Here is a 23,049-nt window from a genome sequence, read left to right on the forward strand (position 1 = left end):
GTTTCTTATACAAGCCAGGATGCCCATTCCATCAAGCGGGATGAGATGAAGTATCCTTAAATACAAAATACATCACAGCTTAAATGACTCAGTAACATTATTGTTGTTACAAAATTTTAGGGGACACAGATTTTAGCGTAGAACGAGCATACATTGCCATGAAAGACTCTTCAATACTTCCATGAAGATCCACAAAGGAAGCAATCAGCTTGAACAAACAAATAAATATTGCTAAGTAGTAGAGGATGCAAAGAGGACACTTCAGTGTTTAGGCATTTGGTATCCCTGCAGAAGTTTACAGAAACCTGTGGAAGCAGGAAGCTGTATTTGCTCTAGTTATTGGGATGAGGAAAGCTCAGCCATTTCTGCAGAAGCTGTGAATTTAAAGGTCTGTAGGTCATTGTTGCTGCAAGAGCAACAGAGTAAACAGGATGAGGACCTTTACACTGCAGTGACTAATGAGCAAGAGGATGATGGTGTGTGTTGCATCTCTGAGTGGAATGAACAGGAACTACTTTCTCCTCTGTGATTCACTTTTTAAAATCATGCTTGACATTTATGAGACTTACTGAAACTTCTGAACTTGCCACTGCAGTGAGAGGTGGCAGATAAGACTTTATGGTGCTGTACTATGGAGACATCATAAAGAAGAATGCACACAAATGGCCTGGTAGTGGTTTGAAGGTTGAAATGGTGTCCTAGATGATGCTGGCAGTTCTGGGCCCCTCAGTTTAGGAAGGAGGTTGACTTGCTGGAATGAGTCCAGAGAAGGGCAACGAAGTTGGTGAGGGGTTTGGAACACAAGCCCTATAAGGAGAGGCTGAGGGAGCTGGGGTTGCTTAGCCTGGAGAAGAGATTCAGGGGTGACCTTATTGCTCTCTACAACTACCTGAAGGGAGGTTGTAGACAGGCGGATGTTGGTCTCTTCACCCAGGCAGCCAGCACCAGAACAAGAGGACACAGTCTCAGGCTGCACCAGGGGAGGTTTAGGTTGGACGTTCTATACAGAGAGAGTGATTGCCCATTGGAATGGGCTGCCTGGGGAGGTGGTGGAGTCACCATCATTGGAGGTGTTCAGGAGGAGACTTGATGGGGTGATTTGTGCCATGGGTTAGTTGTTTAGGTGCGTTGGATTGGTTGATGGGTTGGACGTGATGATCTTGAAGGTCTCTTCCAACCTGGTCTATTCTATTCTGTTTGGTGTATGTACAGATCATAGAGGCTCTGCATATAGTAAAAGAAATATTTTATCTTCCTGATTTTTTGCTGTGCTGCAATGTCTAATATTGGAGTGAAAAGAGGACACAATCTATGCTTGATGTTCCCAGTGTATTTACTGGCACAGCTATTCCCTAGAGTCCAGCTTGGGACTCCAGAGTAGGATATTGCTAGACAGATAATTCAGGGTCAGTCCCTTTACTGTTGTAGCTTGCTCTGAAGAAAAAGCTGGCTTCTGGTTGCATTAAAAAACAAACAAAACCTGCCACACACAAAAAACCCCAAACCAAACAAACAAAAAAACAACCACCAAAACCAAACCACCACACCATAGACTCACACACAGAAACAGAATCACAGAACATTAGGGGCTGAAAGGGACCTTGAAAACTCACCCAATCCAAACACCCCTGCCAGAGCAGGATCACCTAGACCAGATAACACAGGAACACATCCAGGCAGGTTTTGAATATCTCCAGAGAAGGAGACACCACCACCCCCCTGAGCAGTCTTTTCCAGGGTTCTGTCACCTTCACAGGGATTTTTTTTTTCCTCATGTTTCCATGGCACTTCCTCTGCCTCAACTTCCACCATTGCCCCTTGTGCTGACATTGGGAATCACCCAGCAGAGCCTGGCTCCAGCCTCTTGACACACACCCTGCACATCTTTATCAACAGCAATGAGGTCACCTCTCAGGCTCCTCCTCTCCAAGCTACAGAGCCCTCAGCTCCCCCAGTCTCTCCTCATAAGGAAGATGTTCCACTCCTTCAATCATTTTTGTGGCTCTGTGCTGGAATCTCTCAATCAGTTCCCTGAGGTCCTTCTTGAACTGAGTGGCCCAGAATTGGACACAGTACTCCAGTTCAGGCCTCACCAGGGCAGAGTAGAGGGGGAAGAGAACCTCTCTTGACCTACTAATCACACCCACAAGTACACTAAGCACTTTTTTAATCCTCTTCTCATTTTTAAATAGCCCTAGCTATATAGGTTCCTTAATGTCAGTACAAAAGATGAAGGTATGCTGGATTACTTTTTTCACCCATTAAAAGAACTGTGGTAATTATAATGCTTAATACTAATATCCTTCCTGAAATTCAGTCAATTCATGTAGCAACACTTGGTCAGAACACAGTAAAGACAGGGCTCCTTTTGGAATAGTCAGTGCCTGAGGATTCATTTGTCAGAGACAATTAAAACCCAGGTATTTCTCCTGTAAGCATCATCTTAACAATCACAGCTCTCCTCCAGACTAGTAAACTTCTAGAGATGCAAGGAGCTTGCATTTCATTTTGAGCATACAGAACTGTATTGCTAACAACCTGACTTCAGCAGGCCTTTTCTAAAGAAAGTTAAAGGAAAAGCTTTGCCACAAGTCTACCTTTTGTGCTTGAAAACAGACAGCATTGAGGCAGCTGTGTTTCTAGGGTTTGTTTTAAACTCACCAGTTGGGCCAGTTTTCTACTTGCCTGATGTCACTAGAGCAACTCAAAGCAGTCAGATGCACGACTGGGATCTGAGCCTCCAAATAATGAATCCTCCTTTGCTCTGCAAGAGCCAATTTTCTTGGACAATTTCCTCTGGTATTATCCCTCTCCTTTTCAATTTGTTTTAAGGGTGCCAAAGCAATGATCTCAATATATTATCAGCCTTTCAGATAACAGTTTCGGGATTATAAGGAGCAGTTGAATGACTAGCAGTGGAGCCAAGCATGTCTTGTCTGGTGCTAAATAAATATTTCAGGAATAGTCCCCCCCACCCCTTGGTGCTAAATGTTGAAATGATTCAAGCACTTCACATATGGCAGTACTGCCTTAAATCCTCCCTTCTGTTTAGTCAGCTTCCATGTGTACCACTAGACCACTGCTCACACACTATCAAGTACAAAGGGAAGAATCCCTTAAAATCCACTGTTCCTTGGTTCCTTTCATGCCAATTCTACAGCTTCTTCCCAGGACTGCAGGTGTCATTCTGATAAAAGGGAATCTGTTCCTTTTCTATAGCCACATATATCAGGACAAGGTTTGTTGACTTGAGTGAAATGATTCCTCACACCTGTGTGTGGGGGAACACACACACAAAAAAGAACTCTTCTGTTACAGCACTCCATCAAACAGCACTTCAGTGTCTCTGCAGAGCTCAAGACATGCTGGCATTCAGTAAAAGGATAAACAGGATAAAAACCGAGTGCTGCACCTCTGCTGTGGAGGATTTGGCCCTACACTAAGTAATTGGCAGAAAGATTCTTGGAAGGGCAAGACTTTGGAATTATAGACAAATGACAGGCTCTTGAAAGAGTCCATTGTCTATCACAGTAGCAGCTAAGATGCTTCTACAGTAGAAGAACAATATACAATAGAAAGAATAGAAGTAGCTGAGTATTAATGGAATAAAGAGAAAGAAGAAACTGCCAGACAAAGGTGAAAACACTTACATCAACATACACTTGCTCTACATAGCTATAAATAACTAAATAAAGTCCTTGCCACAGAACAGGCAGCCACACTTGCATGGGAATTTGAATGGTTGTAGTGTGTCATAGCATGTGAAATAAAATGGAAGTTTTCAGCTGAGTTTAAGATAAAGAAGAATTTTGGAATCAGTACAAACTTGATGTACTAAAGAGGCAATTTGCCATTTTGAGAGAGTCCTTCCCCCTTCTCCTCATCTCACTACCTTTGTTCATGCATTCAACATTTCTCACACAGCAGGACAATGCCATTCTTTATTGAGACTCATGTGCAGTCTTGGCCCAGACATTCTAGTAAGTCCCATAGATGTATGGCAACATTCCCAGGTAATGCACTTAAGTACCTCAGTCATTGATGGTAAGGAAACAAATAAACAGGATGGGAGAGAACATCAGTCTATATTTAGCCTGCATCTGGGGTTAAACTCGAGCAGTTACTCTATCACCTAATGACCCCTTCCCAGCAGAAAAGGGGAATGAGGAAGAGCAGAAAAGACCCACAGGTTGAAATGAAAATCAGTTAAACCAGCCAAGCTAATACCAACCTCAATACAAGATATATAAAGTTGTACTTAGCTCAACAGAAGTGCAGCAGTCACAACACCCAGGCAGGCAGCCCTCAAGAGCAGGAGAGGAGTGAGCCCAAGCCAGACACAGCAGGAGGAGGCTCCCTCCCTACCCCAAACTTCCCCTTTTATGACATGATACACCTGTGAGCCAACTCAGGTTAGCTGTGCTAGCTGCCTCAGAATTACCATTGGCCTGCAGCTGATGGCTGTTCTGGACATCTGTCCCAGAAACACCAGGACAACATTTCATGCACCCTCCAATTTCTGCTGCTGCTAACACAAAACTCTGGGTGCCTTGCTTTAAAGAAGACTGTAACTCCAGCTTTGCACCAGAAGTACTGAAAAAAAACACTCAAGTATGTTTCCTGGCTCCTTGATGTTGTGAAAGGATTTCAAGATGATGTGCATCTGACTAAATTCTCAAGTCTTGCTAAAAAAACTCCAAAATTCTAGAAGTCTTAGCCTGTATATTCAGGTCAGATTCTGCAAGGTCAGAATCTTACAGAGGCTTTCAGGCTTGTTGGGCAGCTGTCTATCCTGGGCTGCATCAAGAGAAGCATAGCCAGGAGGACCAGGGAGGTGATTCTTCCCCTCTACTCCACTCTGGTGAGACCACACCTGGAATATTGCATCTGGTTCTGCAGCCACTATTACAAGCAGGATCTGGAGGTGCTGAAAGGTGTCCAGAGAAGGGCCCCGAGGATGATCAGAGGGCTGGAGCTGCTCTGCTATGGAGACAGAGTGAGAGAGTTGGGGCTGTTCAGTCTGGAGAAGAGAAAGCTCCGCAGAGAAAGCTGGAGAGGGACTTTTTAGGGTGTCAGGTAATGATAGGACTAGGGGGAATAGAGCAAAACTAGAAGTAAGTAAATTCAGATTGGATGTTAAGAAGAAATTCTTCCGCAGGAGGGTGGTGAGACACTGGCACAGGTTGCTCAGGGAGGTGGAGGAAGCCTCATCCCTGGAGGTTTTTAAGGCCAGGCTGGAGTGGCTTTGAGCAACCTGCTGTAGTGTGAAGTGCCCCTGCCCATAGCAGAGGGTTTGGAACTAGGTGATCCTTGAGGTCCCTTCCAGTCCTAACAATTCTATGATTCTATTGGACTGTGGGTATGCTGCAGCGTGCTGACATCAGCTGCCAAATCAGGAAGCTCATGGGTCAGCTGGTCTTAGAAGTTCAACACAAGGAAATGTCTCTGCTCTGGATAAAGACATATGATGCCATAATCTTTGCACCTCTCTCTCTTCTAGTTAGTGGTGAACAGTCATGAACCTCAAAAATGTCAGACTGATTTCATATGATAGCTGCTGGAGTCTCAGGCAGCCTGTCTGCTCTACTTCATATCAATCAGCTCCTCCCCAGTCCAAGTCTGTCTACTCTGAATATTCAAAAAACACCCAAATTCCTTTGTCTTTAGACTCAGCCACCTATTACATTGTGCCATTTGTGTCTTGGTGTTTCATTTCTGTTTTCTTAACACTTCAACAAAAGCAAAATACTGTAACGGCTTACTAGAGGCATTTCCTCCTGCAGCAGTGTTCTGGTGACTTAAAGTGAACAGATACTGTTCCCTGATTAAATACATGCATTTCCCTTACTAAACCCAGCACTTGCTGCTCACAGGCCTTGCTCACCAGAGCAGCGAAGGAGTTGCTATTTCAGCTGAAAGGGAAACTATGCAAAGATTAAGGCTGTGTGGGGTTTTTTTCCTCCTCTCCTACTTCCTTGACTTTTAACATTTCTTTACAATCTCATGAAGCTCAATAAGCTGTGCTGGTGAACTACTCAGTGAGTGCAGAAGTGGTGATTGAGTATTACAATTAACAGATCTACCAGCTCACTGATTCATTAATTCAAAATGAACATAGGCTGTCATCGTTTTGGGTGGGTTTTTCTTTTCCTTTTGGGTTGTACATAGTTCATTTCAGACATATTCCCCTCCGCTTTCAGCAGCATCAGCAAATTAATACTAGAGAGATTCAAACTCTATGAAAATGCATCCTCTGAGCATCTGTTAAGTAGATTTTTGTTATGCCATATAAATGAGGCTCAGACCTAGGTCAGGTCAAGATTTGTGAAGGACATGCTAAATATACCAGTTTGCAGCCATCGCTAACCTCTATTGTCTATATTTTCAGACACAAAGTAAGAGCTTATTTGTGGACCCAATATGCAGAATTATTGAAAGGATTAGCATCTAGCCTGGTAAAAGGAGGAAGTCTCCAGGTTTTTTTTTAACATTTGAATTCTTTCTCTTGTCTGAAAATCTAGAGGCCTTGCTATTTGCAATTTTTGCTGGAAGTCTTGGTAGCAGCTGAAAAACATGGCAGGAATATTCTAAACACATCGTTGAAGAGACAGAAGCCTGGAAACCTTTCAAAAAACCCAGAAGTTTCTGCTGTCTGCATTAGCCTTTGCTTTCTTGCCTCAGCAGGGATGAATGGGATCAGAACAGATTAGGACAGGTAAATAGACAGACAGACTGACCAACCAACCAAACTATCTCTGGTGCCCTTCTGTTGAACAGTTGGCAGTCTGCTGTTCCCAGGAGTCTACTTAATGTACCACGGTGAAAGGACACACACGGTGCCTTACAGAGACATCAGTGGAGAAGGCAAGAAACTTGGCTTCACTGCCATTGTTACTCCTGCAGCTTATCCAGACAACGACTTTTGTTAACTGTTACTTGTACTAGAGAAAGAAAGCACAAATACCAGCTATGCAGAGTAATTCTAAAAAGAAAGAAGCTTTTCAGATGGACTTTGTACATGCAGAGTCATTTCTAAAGTCCTCCTGCATCAGTCTCCCAGCTAAACTGGGATCACTGGCCCTGCTAACCATTAACGAATTCAATCTGTTTCATCATGCTAGGACTAACTGTATGATTCTTTTATGGCACAGACAGCTGTGCCCTAGGATTCTAGCCAAGACAGAGAAATTCCTTTCATTGTTTTTTTTCCCTTTTAATGCTAAGGTGAATTCTCAGCAAGGGGCAAAACCCTGAGTCTGTGACAACGTGTAGTGCCATGATAAATGGGACAGAATTAGAGTCTCTCAAGGACCAGACTTCAACCTGATTTCATTTAGTGCTTGCATAATGGTCTAACTGTAAGAAAAAAGACTGTGAAATTAAATGTCTTGAGGATATGGGGGGTGGGGGTGTGTGTAAGGATGGGGGCAAAAGCTTCCAACATTCAAGTGATATCCTAGGTATAAGGAATAACAGGAAGGAAGAGCTGCATGGCTTTTAAATGGATTAATGGAAGCAGAGGTTGTATAAGTTGTACATTAAGGGACAAAAATCTTCTTCTTTTTAAACTTTGGATCTCTTAATAGGAAAGCACCTGCAGAAGAATGAGAGAACATTGCAGGCAGTCAAGAGCTACCCAAGTGAGAAAAGGAAAGTGATACACCTGTATGAAGCAAGAACTTCAGTAGCTTTACCCTGCATGCAACCTGGATGTCTAATACTGTGCAAAACCACTTCAGTGGACAACTGGAATAGAAAACATGAACTGAAGAGAGAGCTTGCTATACAAGTTTACACTGAAGAAGCTAGAGGTCAATTATGTACAAACATACCAAGGAGGTTAAAACAAAACCCAACAACCTACTTATGTTAAAGGTAAATACTGGAACAAGGATTTATACAATATCAGCAGTAGGAACATTGTTACATAGGAAATTAATTAAGTTCTTTTGTCTCCTAAGTTTTCATTAAATGTTTAGGATGGTGGCCAGTAGCTACTGTTCTTTGCATGAAAAAAATAGGGCATTCACACTTCACTGTTATGATATTAGGATTGGGGGAAAAGAACTTTAGATAGAAGGAGAGATCCATAGATACATAGATAGAGATACAGATGATATACATACAGAGACTGATGATCTAGATATAGATATAGATGATAGAGATGGTATAGATAAAGAGAGATATAAATAGATAGATAGATAGAGCTATAACTAAGGAACTTATTCTATCCCTAAGTTTGGGAGCAATCCACAAACATGTTTGCTTTTAAAACACAGAAAGTCCTTACTCCCTTCCATGCCAAGAATTGTTTTTTAGTCAGTACACTAGATTTACCAACTTTAAATCATCTTTTCATTGTTTCTAAAAGTCAAGTCAAGAGAATCATAGAATCATAGAATTGTCAGGGCTGGAAGGGACCTCAAAGATCATCTACTTCCAAGCCCCTTGCCATGGGCAGGGACGCCTCATGCTAGATCAGGTTGCTCAGAGCCCCATCCAGCCTGGCCTTAAAAAGAGACCACTATACAACTGATGTTACAGTAAATGGTAGAGCAACTGTATGGTGAAACGGAACTGAAAGGTAGTGTGCTACATTTAAGTGAAATCAGTGAAAGCATTGAGAAAAAGCATTTTCATCAACACCTTTACTCAGGTATCCTTAGTGACTCAAGACACTAAGATCACAACTGGAATAACACTGAGTGTTAAAATACTGCCTTAAATGCAACTGTTTGCTAAGCAGGGCCTCATTATTGAAAGGATGAGATGTATTTTAATGAACAGTTTTGTTTTACTTTAGAAAATCTATTTTATAGCTGTTGTTCAGGCAGTAATACTTCATGGTACGTTCCAAAGCCGGTTTACTTAAATTATCAACCGATGAAGGTCAGTTTTTCATTGCAGAGCTGAAGAAACTTCTTTCTGAATTACTCAGATGAGCATTTTGCAAGGCAATATCCTCAATTACCTAACTTGTTGTTTGACAGGATATTTTTCCAAGGGAAACACACAGCCTGGTGAAGACTTCACCAGAAAATGAAGAGTCCACTCAACTGAACTGCAGCTGTACCAAAAAATTTGTTAAACCCTGGTACTGAAAAGAACACAGAGATCTGCTAGCAATTCCCACAACTAGCAGAAGGAGCTGTCTGAAGGTGCCATGACTAATAACTCACCAAATCAGCGCTTCTTTTATGGCAGCTTTGGAGAGAGACCCAAATAAATCAGATTTGTCATAACTCTAAATACCACTTGAAATGTCAGCTGGGAATCCGAACTCAATGTACCACGGCAGCATGTTTGTAAGCCTTGACTGCACTTCACAAGAAGTCTGTTGTTTTCAGGGATCAAGAAGACAGTTTCTGTGGGAGAAATTCTTCAGGTTTTTTTCCCCAACCATCTTTGTTCTATCTGTTCACATCAGATAAAGATGCTCATTCTGTTCAATCAATGTACTTTCTTCTTCACAAACACACCACGGAGTATGTAAAAGTTGTTCTGTCAGGAGCTGTTTTGAACAGTGCAGCCTTTTACCCATTCAGTCTTCAAAAAACATGAGTGACAGCACAGAGAAGTCATATTGCCTGTACTAGCAGGCAGCTTCTTTAATTTCCATGTTTTAAACACACCCCTTTGCCTTCAAAAAGGTTTCTACTCTTCAAAAGCTCTCTGCTGAAATGTAATTGGTCATTCACTTAAAAGAAAGAGATAAAGGACAGGATGGAATCTCACAGCAGCTTCTTTATGGCATTTTGGTTTTCAGCTATAAAAAAAGGCAAATGCTTAATCTGAAATACACAAGCCCTATGAGGAGAGGCTGAGGGAGCTGGGGTTGCTGCCTGAGACCGAACATTGTGCCGCTGATGGGCAGCAGAGAGCAACATCTCTCTCTGCTTTTGCTTCCATGTGGTCTATTGCTTTTGCTTAGCTTTATTATTAAATTGCTTCTGTCTTACAGCTGGCTTTTGTTACATTTTCCTCTCTCCCCTGCCCATCTAAAGGGGAGCGACAGAGCAGCTTTGGTGGGCATTTGGCCCCTAGCCAGGGCCAAACCACCACAACAATGATTTGACCTACACGCATACATCCAAATGCATCATACTTGTGTAAGGAGTGCACCAGACTGCCCATCTACAGGTAGAAGATGAAGATACACATAAGCAGAAGATACACATGTCCTAGGTGCCAGCACTGCATCCAATCAGGAGAGAGAGGCCAGATCCACCATTACTTGGAAAAGCCAGCTCTGAAAATGCAGAACTTCTTTGGAAACTGTCTAAATTTTAGGAGGACAGCTTGTGGGCCTGTAACTGTAGCCATCTCATTCAGGGGCAGCTGATCTTCTAACTTTCATACTCACATGGATATGAAATGGTTTTTGAAAGCCACTAGGAGTGGTTTTCAAAGGGTAAAATATGCTATTATGGTGTCCTTTTGCCATATAAGGGTTAGCCCACCAGCTGCACTGGCTGTTTAATGAAAGTAGGAGAGTTTAAAGAGTCAGGGCGGATAGACCTGGCTTCCATCATAACCTGAGTTAATCTTCTAATTCCTTTCACACTAGCATAACACCATTGGTGGGCAGATTCAGACTGGATGCTAGGAAGAAGTTATTCCCCACAAGGGTGGTGACACACTGGCACAGGTTGCCCAGCGAGGTGGAGGAAGCCTCATCCCTGGAGGTTTTTAAGGGAAGGCTGGATGTGGCTGTGAGCAACCTGCTGTAGTGTGAGGTGTCCCTGCCCATGGCAGGGCGGTTGAAACTGGATGATCCTTGAGGTCCCTTCTAACCCTGACAATTCTATGATTCTATGACTTACATTTGGGTGAAGACCCGAGTTAAAATCCATTAAAGTCCATGGAATCCCAGGAAGAGCTTTAATGCACATGATAACTGGCTGTAATTGATACCAAAAGAGCAGCCTCTGTTTATAAATTGCATGTGATTATTTTTTCATTTATGAATTGCATATTGATTCTTTGTTAATATATAAATTGCATATTGATTCTTTTTTTAAGCGCTGAGTCAATAGGACAGGAAAAAAATATTTTTCAGTAAAATTAATGTCTTTGTCTTAACTATTTAAAAGTTTGGTATTTTTGTGGAGTATTTCTGTTGAGGGTATAAATCGCTTGGCTTTATGAGTAGGATGTCAAAGGCTGGGTTTCATCCTGGAATATCAGGTTACTCTTTATCTCCATTAATTAGAATAGAATAGAATAGAATAGGTTGGAAGAGACCTTCAAGATCATTGCGTCCAACCCATCAACCAATCCAACACCACCAAATCAACTAAACCATGGCGCCAAGCACCCTATCAAGTCTCCTCCTGAACACCTCCAGTGATGGTGACTCCACCACCTCCCTGGGCAGCCCATTCCAATGGGCAATCACTCTCTCTGTATAGAACTTCTTCCTAACCTCCAGCCTAAACCTCCCCTGGTGCAGCCTGAGACTGTGTCCTCTAAAGATGATTTAGATGATCTAAAGATGCATTCTCTTCAATCTATAAAGATTGTATTTCCCCTTCTTTATCATTTCAAAATGGATTTTTCCAAAAAGAACAGAAGTGTTTTAAACTTCCAATCTTGCCCAATTCTGAAAGCCCAACGAGGAGCCCAGTTTTGCAGATGTATTGTTTCCCAAAAGCAACAAAAATGTTGATGTTTCCACAGAAACATCATAACCTTTCCTGCATCCACTAAGGCAGTGTTACATAGCAACAGGATAAAATTATCTCAGTTCCATCTATTCTAATACAGTCAACTCAACTGCATTAAAAGCTTACTGAGTACTCTTTGTCAGGAAGTACATTTTCTTAAAAGTATTGTTGAGGCTCTAGAAGTGAACTCAAGAAACCAGCCAGGAGGGAACTTTTGGATTCATCAGGTCCTGTTTCCTGCAGCTGCAAGGGCACCATGGCAAGTATTATTGCTGTAACACATTTTCCCTGTGCTATTTTAATTCCAGTTTTGTTCCCATCTTCTTCTGGAGAGTGATCAGAAGCTCAGTTCTCCCACCTTCCTCTAAATCCAGGAAGCAGCCACTGCACATTTTCCAGAAGTTGTGTGAATTTATGGAGAGCCAAATAACCTTTCATTACTTCTCAGTCTCTCTTCCAGGTCCTTTAACAGGTGTTTCAGTTCCTGAAGTTCCTTGCCCAGGTGTCAAGCACTCCCCTAACAGTCTTTACAGCAGTTTCTTTCTAAGGAGAGTGCTTTATCCAGGTTCAGTACATGCAGACCCATTCATTCAAAAGCCTGCAACTTTATTCTTCTATATAGCATCATCAATTCAAGAAAGACGTTGAGTTGCTGGAAGGTGTCCAGAGAAGCGCAACAAAGCTGGGGAGGTGTTTGGAGCACAGCCCTGTGAGGAGAGGCTGAGGGAGCTGGGGTTGCTTAGCCTGGAGAAGAGGAGGCTCAGGGGAGACCTTACTGCTGTCTACAACTACCTGAAGGGAGGTTATAGCCAGGTGGAAGTCTCATCTCCCAGGCAACCAGCACCAGAACAAGAGGACACAGTCTCAAGCTGTGCAAGGGGAAGTTTAGGCTTGATCTCAGAAAGAAGTTCTTCACAGAAAGCAAGATTTGCCATTGGAGTGTGCTGCCCAGGGAGGTGGTGGGGTTGACTTCCCTGGGGGTGTCTAAGAAAAGCCTGGATGAAGCACTTGGTGCCATGGTCTAGTTGATTAGTTAGAGTTGGGTGATTAGTTGGACTTAATATCCTTGAGGGTTTCTTCTAACCTGGTTGTTTCTGTGATTCTGTGATCATGCCACCTTCTCACTGATATGATCTTTTCCCCCCTTTTCTTATTTTTCCAATTTCCTTGTCCTATACACTGAAAATACTTCTCTCAACCATCTCTCCCTGCTTCCCACAGTAACAGAACCATACTTCTCTATCTCCCACTACAACTGTAAAAAGATATTTGCTTCTTATATGTTTCCCCAACCCTGGTTATTTAAACTGAAACTGCTACACTGCATGCCTGGCCATGTGTGCACCACTTCTAATTGATTTATAAAAAAACCCCAAACCACCAACTGCTGGAGTTAAGAGAGGAGATAGCTGGTAAGTATATAACCAAGAAGAGTACAGAGAAGCTGAATGAAGTGATAGGGATGCACAAAAAGGCCTGAGGAGAAAAAAAACCTTGATAGACTAGACTAGACTAGACTAGAATAGAATAGAATAGTATAGAATGAACCAGGTTGGAAGAGACTTTCAAGATTATCGTGTCCAACCTATCATCCAACACCACCTAATCAACTAAACCATGCAACCAAGCACCCTATCAAGTCTCCAAATGTCACACTAAGAGAGGAATGTCACACTAAGAGAGGAATGTCACACTAAGAGAGGAAGGTCAGTCTAGTTGAGACAAAGGACAAGCAGAGAATGGGGAGAATAGAGCTAGATCTCTGGTGGGGCTCTGGAAGTGAGGATCTGGATGAGTGAAGTAGCAGAAATGCCTAAAGCTGCTGCAGCACACCCATCAAAGAGCTTTGAACTGCCCCCCACAATCCTGCTGCAAATAGGTAAAGGTTATTAAGTCCCCTGGAAAAGTCTATGGATCCATGAGTGAACATATCTTATCCTGCACCTCATTCCCTGTCCCTTTTGTATCTGACAGATCATCAAATGGAACTGACCTCCATACAGACATGCCCAAAGCTGAAAGGGATGCAGCAATGGAATGTCAGTTCCCCATGCAACAGAAACAGAAATGGGGTCATGTTTGGAGCAGTGAAGGAGATGGAAGTTGTGTTGCACAGGGTATGAGATTTGGATCTGTATGCAACATCAGATTAGAAAATGAGGAAACTGCAAAAAATCATATTGAGATTTCCCTGACAATACTCAAAATTGTTTTATACCCAGAGCTGGTCAGACACATGCAGACACCCACCAGCCATCTTTGCTCCTTTCAGTTATGAGTCTATAATTTCCACTTGCCACAGTTGTGGTGGGATATAAAACTGGTAGTTCATGCCACCTGACCTGCAGTGAGATTGGGGATCCATAATTCACAGTTACCTGCTGCTTTCTCACCATTGGAAATAAATTAATAATGCCTTTAACAAAAACAAAACCAACCAAAACCCCACAAAACAGCTACTGCTGTATCAAAAAGGTGGCTGGATTTAATGTCATGACCCCAAAAAAACCCCCAGCTATTGCTGTATCAGAAAGGTGACTGGACTTAATGCCATTAACCAAAAAACCACAACCCAGCTTATAGCTATATCAAAAAGGTGAGTGGGTTTCTTGTTTTAAAGTCAAAACAACAACAAAAAGAGAATAGAACACAGCAATACCATATTTCATTCCTATTTCATGTTCTTCTCTCATCTAGTTAAACTGTATTTAAAACCCAAATGTGTCATTTCACTCCTCAGGCAGTCACATAGCCTTCATATGATATGTCTTAATATAACAGAAGATAGAGTTTTCAGTGAAACTGTTCATAAAATAGATCTATATATGTAGATACATAGTCTGTACTGTTTTGTCTTGGGGATATGATACTGAGCTACAGACTCCCTTGCAGACAAAGTCCTGTTCTAATCATAGAAGTACACTTTAGTTTAGCCTTGAGACTTAGGCTGGTTAGTCTTGAGAAGACTGAGAGGGGATGTCCTCAATGTCTATCAATATCTGAGGGTGGGTGTCAAGAGGAGGGGGGCAAGCTCTTTTCAATGGTGTGCAACAATAAGACAAGGAACAACAGCCTGCCCAGTGAGGTTGTGGAGTCTCCTTCTCTGGAGGCTTTCCAACCCCACCTGGGTGCATTCCTGTGCAGACTACCCTGGGTGACCCTGCTTTGGCAGGGGGGTTGGACTGGATGATCTCTGGAGATCTCTTCTAACCTCTAATGTACTGTGATACACTAAGTAGGATAACACTTACTTTGAAACCTCTCATTAAGGACTCTAAAATAGCATTAGAAGCTACTGTGGTGTGAGTGCTTTGTAATGCTGTAACATTGCTAACAACATAACCAGAGAAAACTCAGGAGTATTTTGTACACAGACAGACCTTTAATACATGTAGACATGTAGAGCTGCAAAGGGTGAAAGGGACATCTGCAGTGGAACCACAGAAAACAGTAGGGCTAAACATGTAAGCAGCAAAACACACAAGGTAAGAATAAGACAGTACTGGCAGGGAGGATCTATGGTGCAGCCAGAACAGGAACTGCCTCTTTTTTTACTTTCAAGGAGCATAAAACATCAGTGACAAGTATTTTAAACTGGGGAAGCAAGAGGTCACTCTTCAGCCTTAGCTCCCCTCAAAGAGCCTGGCCTCTCAACCTCAGTGACCAAGAGCAGCACAGAACACAAGCCACCAGCACTAATTATGTGCACCTGGAAGCACACAGCTAATGTAGGATATGATTGCTAAGGACCATTTGAATGCTTAAAAATAGTGACTGAAAATGAGTGAGAGCTAACAATAATCACAAATTTCTAATGAATTGCTCAGGCAAGCAAATAATCTGAAGCTTCCAACCAGCATGATCCATTCATCTTCCAAACATACCCACTAGAGTGACCTCTCAGTCTCCAGCACAGGATACAACTCCCATCAGTCCTAATGCCTTCCTGACAGTCACAGATTCATTTTCATGTCCAAATCTGTCAGAGCAAGTTTCCTAAAACTCACATTTAGCTTTCCCTCACATCACTTACAATTTATACCCAGAAATGGTCAGGCACATGCACACATCCACCAGCTATCTTTGCTCCTCTTAGTTACTTTTCTCTCAACCTGTTGCTGGACATGAATCAAAAAAACTCACCAAGTATTTTGGTTCATCTGGTTTGTGCTTTTCACAGAATCACAGAAAACATCTGGTTGGAAGAGACCTCCAAGCTCATCCAGTCCAACCCTCAACCAAGCACTGAAGGGTCAACACTAAACCATGTCCCTAAGTGACAGCTCCACACACTGCTTGAACACCTCCAGGGATGGAGACTCCAGCACTGCCCTGGGCAGAACATTCCAATGGCTGAGATCCCTCTCTGGGAAGAAATATTTCCTAGCATCCAGCCTGAACCTCCTCTGGTGCAGCTTGGAACCATTTCCTCTGGTCCTGTCGCTTGCCAGCAAGAAGAGGCTGCCCCCTCCTTGCTTCAGCCTCTCTTCAGGGAGCTGTAGAGGGCAATGAGGTTTCCCCTCAGACTCTTCTCCAGCCTGAACACCCCCAGCTCCTTCAGATGTTCCTTGTAGTCCATGTGCTCCCAGCCCTTCTCCATCCTCTTTTCCATCCTCCAATAACCTGGTGACAACTAAGCAGGAGGGCAATATATTTGCAGTTAACTGCAGTGACCACCATCACTGTGTACCCATAATGAAAACAATTATTTCCACTTTTGTTTTGTTTTTTTCCCAGGCTCATGCTCAGTGTTAACATCACAGTGAGAAAGGTCAGAAACAATCTAGTGCCAGACATACCTAAATGCACACCCCAAATTCCTAAGGGGTTACCAATGCACAGTTACTGAAAAGAAATAAATAATCAAATCATTTTAATCTACAAATTCAAGGCCTCTCTTTTACCCATTAGCTCATAAGCAAAACACATGCCAAGCACTGACAATACCTTTTTAAACTGCTAGGTCAAAAGTGTCAAGATTTCATAGTCAGAGCTAGTGTGTCATAAAAGTACCTCAGACAGGTAGTGTGTCTAAAGCCCATTATCAGAAGCTTTCTGAGCTTTACACTCTCTTGCCACTGTATCCTGTATAAGAGTTGTGTAGAAGGACTGATGCAAAATCACTGAGGAGTTCAGCAAGCATTCCATTCGCTTTCCAGCCGAGTCTCACTGAGGCTCAGCAGCCTATTTTGCTCATTAATTACCAAGGACATTTTTGAACTGGGACTTTGGTCATGTGGTTGAAGCAAATCATGGCTTGGTTTGGGGTTGTTTTTTCCTTTCTTGTCTGTTTATGTGGTGGTGTTTTTTAAACATGTTCCCTCATCTACTGTTCTTCTGACTGAGGTGGCAGGGAGATTGATTCAAAGGCCACCAGTAGATAAGTAGTTAGGTGTGACCTAAAGCAATCACAAAACTGAACTGCACAAGGTACTTCAATATTTCTCTACTCAGAGGGATAATAGACAATTCTTTTTTTGGTCAGTTTTTGCTGTAGTTGCCAGCAGAGACAATCCTGTGTCTAAGGCCATTGTTTATTGTCAATATATGGGGATTTGCTCTCCAGGGAGAGGCTTTGTGGGAAGTTAGGTCAGGTAACGATAGGACTAAGGGAGATGGAGAAAAACTAGAAATGGGTAGATTCAGATTGGATGTTAGGAAGAAGTTCTTCACCTTGTGGATGGTGAGACACTGAAACAGGTTGCCCAGGGAGGTGGTGGAAGCCTCATCCCTGGGGGTTTTTGAGGCCAGGCTGGATGTAGTTGTGAGCAACCTGCTGTAGTGTGAGGTGTCCCTGCCCATGCCAGGGGGGCTGGAACTAGATGATCCTTGAGGTCCCTTCCAACCCTGCCAATTCTATGATTCTATGATCTCTGAAACCAAACTGCAGCCTTTGATGCTGTTCAGTAGGGCAAAACAAACATTTTACAAGCCTTCCAGTATTTTTAAGGGAAAGCCTCTCTGACGGGAAGAAGATTAAGCTACGAGAGCACATTAAAAGCCATGTGCAGCTCCAACAGCCTCCTTGCCTACTAAGGCTCCTCATACTACCACAGGTGTGTTGTTCTACTCCAATGCAAGCATTTACATGACTGATACAAAGCTCAGCTTGGTTCACTGTATACTTTCCCAGTGCTTTTATCAGAAAACATTCTCCCATGAGAAGAGAGCCATGAGAGTATGGTTCCACCACTGTATGGCAAAACCCCGTAGAAAACCTTGCGTATGCTGCATAAGCAAGAGATCTTTTGAATTCTAATGAGGAGAGGTTTTTCAAACTTACTACTTATTCCATAACTCACTGTTAATAATGGTCTTGATTTGTATATCAGCAACCACTTCTTCACCAACAAATGTTTTTGCTGTTTGACAAGTTGAAGTGTTTCTTGTCCCTCCAGCAAACAAAGGAAACAACAGCAGATACTGTTCCTAAAGCACATACAAAGAAATGCCACAGAAAGTAGAAGAAGCTAGACATTTTAAACTCTGATAATCACAGCATGATAGGTGTTGGAAGGGGCCTCTAAAGATCATCAAGTCCAACCCCCCTGCCAAAGCAGGACCATACAATCCAGTATAGGTCATACAGGAGTGCATCCAGATGGGTCTTGAGAGTCTCCAGAGAAGGAGACTCCACAACCTTCCTGGGCAGCCTGTTCCAGTGCTCTGTGACCCTCACAGTAAAGAAGTTCCTCCTCATGTTGAGGTGGAACCTCCTGTGCTGTAGTTTATATCCATTGCCCTTTGTCCTATCACAGGGTGCAACTGAGTAGAGCCTGTCCCCCCCCTTCTTGACACTCAGCCCTCAGATATTTATGAACGTTTATTAGATGCCCTCTCAGTCTTCTCCTCTCCAGGCTAAACAGCCCCAGGTCTCTCAGCCTCTTCTCACAGGGCACATGCTCCAGTCCCTCAATCATCCTTGTAGCTCTCCATTGGACTCCCTCCAGTAGATCCTTGTCCCTCTTGAACCGGGGAGCCCAGAACTGGACCAGGTGTGGTCTCACCAGGGCAGTGTAGAGGGGGAGGTTCTCCTAAACTCGATCTGCTGGACACAACTCCTCTTAATGCACCCCAGTTTTCTCTAAGATGTTTTCATTACCAAGTGACCTGCAGTATAACTAAATCATTGCCTTAAAAAAACTGAGGATGCCAATAATTTCTTTTCAATAAGGAAAATGAACTTTAGCTGTAATTTATGGTACAGCATTACAGTTCAGCCTCTCTCTACTAAGCCTCCTGCATCTTGTACTTTTCAGAGGGTTAATTAATTTAATGTCCAAATAACTGCAAAGTATTATCTCTTTTCATTGTTACCATTAAATTGGTAATCACTTTGATTTGCACCAAAAGCCACAAATATCTTCTTGCCTTCTCTTTTACATTTTATTATCTATACCATCAGACTGAAGTTGCCACAGCAGACTGGGCTTGCACACTTGGCTGCTCCCCTTTCTTCCCAAGCTTAGCAGCAGCTGGTTTACTCAGATTTTTAAACAGACTGACAGGCTGAGCTACCACTGGTGTTCCACAGTCAGCCTCACCTGTTCAGTGTATTGCTGCCAAATTCAAAGGGTTTCTTATCTTCTTTTTAAATAACACCATGGTGGAATATTAAGCTTGCACATAGCACCATGTGAAGTGACAATACTCACAGAATCACAGAATGTTAGGAGCTGGAAGGGACCTCAAAAGATCATCCAGTCCAGCCCCCTGCCAGAGCAGGATCACCTAGAGTAGGTCACACAGGAACACATCCAGGTGGGGCTCTGTCATCCTCACAGGCAAAAATTTTTTCCTCCTGTTTCCATGGAACTTCCTATGCCTCAGCTTCCACCACTGCTCCTTGTGCTGTCATTGGGCATCACCCAGCAGAGCCTGGCTCCAGCCTCTGGGCATTCAAACTTTACATCTTTATAAACATGAATGAGGTCACTCCTTAGTCTCCTCCCCTCCAAGCTAAAGAGCTCCAGGTCCCTCAGGATCTCCTCATAAGGAAGATGTTCCACTCCTTCAATCATTTTTGTGGGTCTGCACTGGGCTCTGTCAAGCAGTTCCCTGAGGTCCTTCCTGAACTGAGGGACCCAGAACTGGACACAATACTTCTGATGTGGCCTCACCAGGGCACACATGCTGGAGGAGATGATTTGCATTGCAGAGAAACTAGAAAAAGGAAGAGGTTGGGGAAATAAACCAACCAGAATTCTGTTTGAATAGGACCATTTAAAGATATCATTGGGGAGAAATTATCAGCTGAGGGGAGCAAGCCATGAGGCAACAATATAGTGGGGTACAGGTTGAACCTATATCAACACTGTTAAGACTATGTTGTGAGACAAACACCATTATTGGCAGAGTGAATACAAACAGTTGCTAGAAACTGCCCAAACTTACTGCACCACCCAGCACCAGCAGGGCTAAAGTGCTGTGCCTTAGGCTTTGGGTGTGCTTTATAGAAAGATGCACATGCATGGAAGGCAGCCTAGAGAGGAGGAGCCCAAGTATTCTAAGGTGTGGAGAATGTGAATGCACAAGGAAGAGCTGAAAGAGTTGTCTTTTGGGCAAGAAAAGCAAAGCCTGAAAGGAATAACAGTAATAGACTGTGAAGGAGGAGTGCAAAAACCAAACAGGAGTGGATGGTTCTTACTATCTGTGAAGGACAGAACAGGGCACAAAATAGGCTTAAATTGCAGAAAAGAAGATATATACACATTGCCAGGAAAGCTTTCTGGAGATAAGGACAGCAAACATAAAGTTCAACAAGACCAAAATCAAGGTCCTGCTTCTGGGTCAGGGCAACCCCAAGCACCAATATAGGCTGGGCAGGGACTGGCTTGAGAGCACCCTGAAGAAAAGGCCTTGGGGGTGCTAGTGGATGAGAAGCTCAACAGGAGCCAGCAGTGAGCACTTGCAGCCCAGAAAGCCAACTAGATCCTGGGCTGCAACAAGAGAAGCATAGCCAGCAGGTGAAAGGAGGTGATTCTCCCCCACTTCTCCACTCTACTGAGACCCCACCTGGAGCACTGTTTCCAGTTCTGGAGCCCCTAGTACAGGAAGGATCTGGAGGTGCTGGAATGTGTCCAGAGAAGGGTCATGAGGATGATGAGAGGGCTGCAGCACCTCTGCTATGGAGACAGACTGAGGGAGTTGGGACTGTTCAGTCTGGAGAAGAGAAGGCTCTGAGGAGACCTCATTGTGGCCTTCCAGTATCTGAAAGGGGCTACAGGGAAGCTGTGCTAACATCCCACTGCAATGGAATCAGCCCTGGGTAGAGAAGGCCAATGCCAACAAAAACTCAGCATGCTGTGAACCCTAGAAGAAGAGCTGAAGAGTAATTCACAGTATCACAGTACATTAGAGGTTGGAAGAGACCCCAAGAGATCATCCAGTCCAATCCCCCTGCCAAAAGCAGGATCACCCAGGGTAGTCTGCAAAGGAATGCATCCAGGTGGGTTTGAAAAGTCTCCAGAGAAGGAGGCTCTACAACCCCTCCAGGCAGCCTGCTCCAGTGCTCTGTCACCCTCACTGTAAAGAAGTTTCCCCTCATGTTGAGGTGACATCTTCTGTGTTCAAGCTTGAACCTGTTGTTCCTTGTCTTATTAGTGTGCACCACCAAAAAGAGCTTGGCCCCCTCCACTTGACACCCACCCCTTGGATATTGATACACATTGATCGGATCCTCTCTCAGTCTTCTCACAACTAAACAGCCCCAGGGCTCTCAGTCTCTCTTCACAGGGAAGATGCTCAAGTCCCCTAAGCATCCTCCTGGCTCTCCCTTGGATTCTCTCCAATTCTGTCAATGGCAGGTGGAAAAAGCAAGGCTGGATCTTTAACATGCACAGCACAGGCACACACCCACAGAATCACAGGATGTTAGGGGTTGGAAGGGACCTTCAGAGATCATTGAGTCCAACCCCCTCAATTGAAGGATGCTGTTCAGAAGAACTGTTTACTTCTATATGGACTCTTTGAATGTATTGTTCCCAAGCCCAGGATTATACACAGTGCAAACACATCCCATTTGAGCTCTCCTAAAACCCTAATGCCTAACAGTAGGAAAGCAGACTGCAAATGTCAGACAAGTTTAATAAAGCCTGAAGAAGGATCTGAATGGGCCTATCTTTCACTTGGGGCTGCAATTTGTCGTTCCCAGCGATGATGTTCATTCCTGAAACACAGTGCAATGATTGGAGTGCCTCATTCAAACTGTGTGCATTCACTAAAAAAAAGTAAAAACTAATCATAATTCCATAGGAGGACTCCCTAGGCCAGACCCTTAATAAAAGTAAATTATCAGCTGAGGATCTGGACTAGTTTTGCTGTGTCTTCCTCTCAGTTTAAAAGAAAATGCCATTAGTTGTACATAAGAGATCCTGATGCTCCTTTTTTAATTAAGCACAGCAGGACTTTTTAATTTCTTATGGCATTGCCCATAAGGAACTCACAGATCAACCTAGTCACAGATTCCAGACTGCTCACAGAGGACCTAAAGATGGAAACAGTCATTATGAGTCCTGGATTAGTGCTAACAATGATGCCAACGATTGCTGACCCTCAGAAAAAGCAGCAACCTGTCTGGAGTGCACACGAAGAGCAAGAAGAGATGCTTGGCAAATATAAAGGCTAATGAAAAAACTTACATCTAAATAACACCTGATGAGTTCATGCATTCCAATTATTTCTCAGAATCTTGTATTAGCTAAGATTTAATAAGCTTAGTTAGCTCAAGCTGGTTTCAAAGTCTTTGGGAGCATGCAAGGTTGTCCAGTCCCAGTGACTGCCCATGCGATGCACCGTAGGCAATCCTGTGGTGGAACGATGGCCTGCTTGCACAGAACACACCACAAAGCCACACACTTCTCACTTCACCCACCTGTTTGTTTATCCAAACTAAGCTCCTCAGCCAAAGCAGCTTGTCAGAAGAGTGACAGAGCTCCCAGGCCTATCAATCTATCAACCCAAATGGACAATGTGGTGGGTTGAAGTTTCCCCCCTAACATTACCTTTGCCAGACCAGCTCAGTTAGAAGCAAATGGGAGCTGTATTTACAGGCAAAACTATAACCTACAATGAAATGCAATGAATGTGTACAAAATACACAGGAGTTACAATAGTTACAGGTATTTTCAACTAACAAACAACACAAGAACCCACCTGGTCAAAGACCAGGGGAAGCTGCTAGCTTCTCCTTTTCCACCCCCCACTTGGTCAAAGACCAGGGGAAGCTACTAGCTTCTCCTTTTCCACCCTCCACCTCCCACCCCCCCACACACCTCTGTATGACAGAAGGGAGAAAGGAACAGAGAAAGCTGCTGTTAGACTTAACCTAAATAATCCACCCAAGGTCAAGCAGGAGCAAGTTAGTATCTCCCCAGAGCAAAGA

This window comes from Dryobates pubescens, chromosome 1, assembly GCF_014839835.1.
Source record: "Dryobates pubescens isolate bDryPub1 chromosome 1, bDryPub1.pri, whole genome shotgun sequence".
Lineage (NCBI taxonomy): Eukaryota > Metazoa > Chordata > Aves > Piciformes > Picidae > Dryobates > Dryobates pubescens.